This window comes from Arvicanthis niloticus, chromosome 5, assembly GCF_011762505.2.
Source record: "Arvicanthis niloticus isolate mArvNil1 chromosome 5, mArvNil1.pat.X, whole genome shotgun sequence".
NCBI classification, from domain to species: Eukaryota; Metazoa; Chordata; class Mammalia; order Rodentia; family Muridae; genus Arvicanthis; species Arvicanthis niloticus.
In genome coordinates this window covers 89,604,924-89,612,168 of record NC_047662.1, presented here as the reverse complement: position 1 = coordinate 89,612,168, position 7,245 = coordinate 89,604,924, and positions in this window count along the sequence as shown.

The following is a 7,245-nucleotide window of genomic DNA, read 5'->3' as shown; positions in this document are numbered from 1 at the left end:
TGGAATGTGAGAGAAAGGTGGCCAGGGGAGAAAGGTAGGAGCCAGGACCTGCCCCAGTGGTCTCATTTCTTCATCTAGGCCTCACCTCCTAAAATGTCTAGTACACCCCAAATTGTGCCACCAACTGTAGATCAAGCCTTCAATTCATGAGCCTTTTGAAAATATTTCATATCCAAACCATAAAAAATCTTTTAAATCAAAAAATAAAGATACATGTTAAGATATATGTATACCTCTTAGTATATGTAACATGTTGGACGTGAGGTGGCTCATGACAGACCACACCAGGCCAAACAGTTCCTCGAGAGGTTTATTCAAGAGATAAAGGAAAAGGTAGCAGCAAGAAGAGGGAGAAGAGGGAGAGAGAGAGGTCAGGGTACTCTGCCTATTGATATGGATAGTGACAGTAGCCTCTTGCAGGGAAGGTTGGGAAGTGAGCCAAGTGGATTCTGGGAACGTGAGGCGGTTGTCACCTAGATGTGATATCACTGAGTTCAGAGCCTGATACCAACATATAGTAGATGTTCAACAGGTAAAAAAAAAAGTATAATTATTGTTTCATGGTAAAAGCCTGTTATGATTATCCCACTAGTCAGTTAGAGAAACTACTTTTCTGATCATGGTTCTGGTATGGTGTGCATTGACAGATGAACTTAGTGTTGATCCTTCCTGAACTGGAGGTCTGAATGACATGGTTTTCTAGAAAGTAAGCACGTTTTTGCACATTGTTGTGATGACCTATTGGAATGCCAGAGGACATGTGAGCAAAAAACCATTAAAATCCAGCAAGTGAATGCAGTAGCATGCCCACGGTTACAATGTTTAGCATGACTTTCTAGGGAACGGGCATGCTCAATAACTATGTTAATATGGGTTTGGAAAAACACTGGTGACTTCTCACTTATAAAAAGTGTCCTGCTGGGGTGGTCAGTTTGAATGAAAATGATCTCATCTCCTTAGACTCATGTTTAAATACCTGGCTTACAGTTGGTGGAATTACTTGGGAAAGAATAAGAAGCATGATTTGTTGGAGGAGGTGTATCACTGGGACTAGGCTTCAAAGACCCATGCCGTTCCCAACATGCTCTCTGCTCCTTGTTTGTCAATCAAGACCTGAACTTTCGTTGCAGCTCCTGTGCCGTGCCTACCTGCCGGATGCCATGCTCCTTATGATGGTGATGGATTCCTATTCCTTTGGAACTGTAAACTCTAATTAAATCACCTCCTTCAATAAGTTGCCTGGTCATGATGTTTTACTACAGCAGTAGAAAAATAGCTAATACAGCAGGTTTGTGAAAAACTAAATAAATGAAAATCAAACCTGAAGCGTACGAATGTATCACTGTTAGTGTACACAGTGTTTTTACACACAAGGTCTTGTGAAATCACCCCCGACAACTCTTCAAAGCTCACTACAAGGTCCTCGGGATGGATAAAAGTCCTGAGGCTTACAGAGTCCCGCTTAGTTATTTACCCTTGTTAGCAACCCAGGCAAAAGCATTAAAACAAGCTTCATTTTCTGCTATCCTGCAGTTCTTCACTTAAGGATCCTTTCTCACAGAGAAAGGTATGGGATGGGAAAGCTATGGAAAGAAAGTCACATGTTGGAGCCTGAAGAGTCCCTATGAAGGACACAATAATGTCCATGACTGCCACCATCTAATTACAGCAAGTTACAACTGGGTGTGGTGGTGCACACCTATTATCACAACACTTCAGAGAATGAGACAGGAGGATTACAGTGAGCTCAAGGGCAGCCTTGGATAACATAATAAATTCAAGGTCAGCATAGAAGACATATGAATAGCCTATCAGTTAGAGAGAGAGAGAGGAAGGTAGGTTTAGGACAGTTTGTGCAGAGCCTACTGAGGTGGCTCTGCACATCAACTACTAAGTGTCAAGGAAATAAAAACACACCCAAACAGTAGAGAAGCCTCTTGAGATGCTGTGAAACTTAATAGATAAAATAAAATACTGCAGGGAATAAATGTTGAAAACAAAAATACAATTTAAAAAAAGAGAGAAAGGAATGATTAGGTACGAGAAGGGTGCCACCTTTCATTTCAAGGTCGTTATTTCAAAAGTAGGAATGATGGCTATTTGGCTAAGAAGAAAGATCATTTTCAAAGACTGAAAAGAATTTGTTTAGTCAGAGACCAGCTCATCTGGCCAAAGGATTACAAACACAAAACAGATGGAAAGGAGGGGAGGGAACCACCTAGACAGAATTGAGATGGGCTTCCATGTATGACATCAAAGAAGGCCTGGGAAGAGTTTCAACAAAGAGAGAGAAGAGGGGAGAGAGAGAGAGAGAGAGAGAGAGAGAGAGAGAGAGAGAGAGAGAGAGAGAGAGAGAGAGAGATGGGGGTCCTGGGTAATTCTTAAAGATGACTGGGAAAGATATCACAAACAAGCTGTTCACCGTGTTGTCTACGTCAGGATTTCTCATTAGCCTGGTACTTGAGCATTAGGCTAGGCTATCTGGCCTGAGAGCCCCAGGGATCCTCTATTTTCTGACTCTCCAGCATTGGGATTACAAGGATATATCACAATACTTGGCTTTTTATGTGGAATCTAGGGACTGGATTTAGCTACTCATGGTTGTGTTAAGCATTTGCTAACACCTCAGCTTCCAATTTGGTGTTTTGAAATTTTTTCATTTTTTCTTTGTTCCTCGTTTCTTTCTTTCCTTTTCTATACACATATGTCAATAACTGTTTTTTCTCAGCATTGCCTGGCATCAGTCCTGCACATACTGAAATCTACAGCTCTTCAGGCCCTTTATGTGTCATGGCATACTGTTACCTGTGACCACATCCTCATGCACTGTAGATCATCTCTAGGTTACTTGACACCTAATGCCATGTAAATCCTATATAAACACTTGTTATACATCCTTGCTTAGGACATAATAACAAGAAAAGGCATCTCCATGTATTCATTATGGACATTTTTTGTTTGTTTGTTTTTTGAGACAGGGTTTCTCTGTGTAGCCCTGGCTGTCCTGGAACTAACTTTGTAGACTAGGCTGGCCTCGAACTCAGAAATCTGCCTGCCTCTGCCTCCCAAGTGCTGGGATTAAAGGCGTGCGCCACCACTGCCCGGCTATGGACAACTTTAAAACAAAACTTTTATTTTATTTTTATGTGTAGAGGTATTTTGCTTGCATGGCTGTGTGTGCAATAACCACAGAGGTTGGAATAGGGTGGTGGAGTCCCCAGAACTGGAGTTAACAGTTTTGAGCTACCATGTGGGTGCTAGGAATGGAATCTAGACCCTCTAGAATTATAGCCAGTGCTCTTAACTACTGAGCCATCTCTCCAGCTTTTTGATCCACAGAGGATAAATCTGTAGCTGTGGACCCTCAGCTATAGTGATATCTCTAAAATATAAATTCTCTAAAAGCAGATCTCTCCCTCATTTGAAGGGACCAAGGAAACACAGAAGAGTGAGCAATCTGGCAAAAATCATTTTATTGTTAGAAGAATTAAGACTTAGGACAGTCCACGAACATACTAGAACTGCAGAAATGCCTAGTATCAACCACACTTTATCAACTAATTATCTCTTCTCTGCGGCTTTTCTTTATATGGCTTTTGTGATTTTTCCTAATTGACTCCTAACACTTCCCCAATCTGTATGAACAACTTGCATATTTACACTTTATTTGTCACATGCTAGAAATATTTTAGGAGAAAATAAAAATAAAAAAAAAAAGAAATATTTTAGGTTCGGGACTAGAAAAATGGCTCAGTAGTTAAGAACATTGACAGTTCCTTCAGAGGACTTGGGTTCAGATCCCAGCACCCACATGGTAGCTCACAACTGGCTGTAAACTCCTGTATCAGGGGATCTGACATCCTCACATAGACACACTTTCAGGCAAAAAACCAAATGCACATAAAATAATTTTTTTTTTTTTTTTTTTTTTTTTTTTTTTTTTGGTTTTTCGAGACAGGATTTCTCTGTGTAGCCCTGGCTGTCCTGGAACTCACTCTGTAGACCAGGCTGGCCTTGAACTCAGAAATCCGCCTGCCTCTGCCTCCCAAGTGCTTGCTGGGATTAAAGGCGTGCGCCACCACCGCCCGGCGCGATTTTCTGTTTATATTCTTATTTGATAATGAGATAATAAATTTCTGTTTGTTTTGTTCTAGGGTTTTGCTGGCCTAAAACCACGATCATTCTGCCTCAGCCTCTTCATGTTCTAAATTCCTTGTCCCAAGCAGATGATGTTGTGTTGGAAGAGAAAGAGGAGCTGTATGTTTTACTATGTTTAGGAACACATTCCATTCACAGCTCTCGTGTGTGTGTGTGTGTGTGTGTGTGTGTGTGTGTGTGTGTGTGTGTAAAATGTGCTTGTACCCCAGCAGTGGTGGCACAAGCCTTTAATCTCAGCACTCAGGAGGCAATGGCAGGCAGACTTCTGTGGCTTCAAGGCCAGCCTGGTCTAAAGAGTAAGTTTCAGGACTGCTAGATCTACACAGAGAAACCTTGTCTCAAAAAATAAAATAAACCCCTGGCAGCTAAACATCTAGAGAGACTTAAAATGCTAATCTAATCATATCTTGTGAAGACTGTCAGTCCCGGAAACACTTTCTATCCTCTTTAAGATAATGAACAATGAATTAGGGATCCTGTCCGTTTTTTAAAAATGGTATTTTATGGACATTGAACTATTACTTTTATGCATGCTTTCTATAATAGCATTCTATTAATGAAATAGTAACACTACCATTCCATTGCCTAGCTGTTCCGGAACAGCCAGGACTATACAGAGAAACCCTGTCTCAAAAGCAAGCAAGCAAACAAACAAAAAGAACGCAAGAAACAAAACAACAATGTGCTTGGATGTGGGTGAGTGTGCATGGTGCCTACGTGTAGGTACTCATGCCACTGTGTGTGTGGGTACTCATGCCACTGTGTGTGTGGGTACTCATGCCACTGTGTGTGTGGGTACTCATGCCAATGTGTGTGTAGGTACTCATGCCACTCTGTGTGTGTGTGTAGGGGGGCGGGGTCCGAGGACAACCTTGTGGTGTCACTTCTCCCTTTCCAACTAACTTTACGTAGAATCCAGAGATTGAAGCAGGTCACCAGATGTGAATGGCAAGTGCATTTACCTGCTGAGCTATCTTGCTGGCTCCCTTGATTTCAAGTTTAATTAAACTACAATGCAGACTATATTTATCTTATAATAACTTGAAATTTCAGGGAAGAAACAAAAAAAAAATGAGACATACAAATATAAGAGGGAACCCTAAACTATAAAACTAATTTCACCTAACAATGAACATGCGTGGGTGGGCAGACTAATAGGTCAAGCTGAATGTCATGAACTTGTAGACTTAAAGCTCCTTTGTCTTTGGAACAAAGTCTGTCTGCAGCCCAGGTTGCTTTGAACTGCAATCTTCACTACTGCTTGTATTAATGGCACATATTACATACCACACCTGGTCCTGAAGCTGCTTTTAATTCATACAGAGTGGAACAGCTCTGCAAAACACAAGCAAATTTACACTGCAAAAATAGAAATAGTAATATTAGATCAATAAAAAAGGAATTTGCATTATTCATTTAAAATTTTAAAAAAAAATTTTTTTTTTTTAGCTCTCTAAATTTTCTTCCAGAAAGCTACAGAATTATGTAAATTTGTTCGGGATTTATTTTATGAGAGGATGATATTCTAATTCCAGCAGTACATTCAGAACATTTAGCCAACACGTAGATTAGATAACCAGCTGTGAAAGGCCAAGAGCTGAAGCAGACGCCCACCCCCGCTTTCTCAGAGCCAATCAAGGCTTCCTGGCTTTCTGGAACATTCCTTCATCTCAACCTAAAACAAATCTTTTACTTTTATTTTGTTCTCCACTAAGCACCTCAGGTAGAGATTCAGACTACTATCTGATATGGCACCCTACATATAAATATATCCCAATAAATGCTAAAGAGTTAAATGATAACAAATTAATTAGCAAATACACATGATTTAAGCAAAAGGCCAGCTACGGTTTTTGGCTAAAGAGAAATAAGCCAGGTATATTTGAAATAAACTAGGTGTAAAAGTCAGCTTTAACTAAAACTGAGACCCCTTTTTGGAACGAGAAAAGGTGTTGAGGGGGTTGGGAGCAGAGGGAGACTGTTTAAACTCGCTGAACTTTAGTAGATCTATTTCACAATTTATTGTCAATAATTTTTTTAACTCTCTTGCAAAACTGATGAGAAAAGCAGTTCAAATAAGAAAAAAGAATGTTGAGTTGTATAAACAGTGCTGTTTAAACATAAAAAGGGGGGTGTGCCAGACCTTTGTCCCAGTAGCTGCTGCTGTGAAACAAAACCATTTACCATGAGGATTTGTTAAAGAAAATCGTGCAAGGGGGGATTGCTTGTTTATAGGACTCTTGTGTTCATTCTTAGGGTTTCATTGTGCCCAGAGGCTGAAGAAAGTAGGTGTTTGAATCACAGGGACGAGGAAATATAGGAAATTGTATTTCAAATGGGGAGGGGAAATTTTAAGTAGGACAAAGGTGATGATATATAACTGGGTTTGAAATAATTTATATCAGGTCTAAACACATGATAAAACAGCAACTGTGTTAAACTTACCTCAGTTTAAGTTTCTTGTGAAGGATCTTAGGTAAGGAATCACCTCTTTTCAGAAAAGGATCAAATCCAATTGTGTACATTATTGTATTTTCAACTGAATCAGTTTCGCCATCATTATAACATCTGAGAATAGTAAATTAAAGGGAGAGATTAATTTTAGCTCATGGTTTCAGAGGACCTGGTTTGTGGTCATGTGGCTCTGTGTTCTAGGCCTAGAGCAAAGCAGAATAGCATGGTTGCACAAGTGAATGACAGTGGCTGCTCAAATCATGACGGACAAGAAGCAGGGGCACAGGAAGGAGCCATGACAGGAAATGACCCTGCAAGACACATCCTTAGTGATGCTTTTCCAGATCCTAGCTCCTAGAGTTTACACCACTTTAAAACAGAACCACCAGCCCAGCTCCAAGTATTCAACACGTAAGTCCATGGGGGACTTTTCAAATTTTAAGCTGTAACATTCTGCTACAAGCCTCCAAAGGCTCACAGATTTATACATACATAATAAAAATGTATTTAGTCTACCTCCGGGAACCTCCAAATTCTTTTCTTGGTTTGTTGGTTTGGTTTTTAAAGACAGGGTTTGTGTCCTGAAACTCACTCTGTAGACCAAGATGACCTTGAATTCACAGACATCTACCT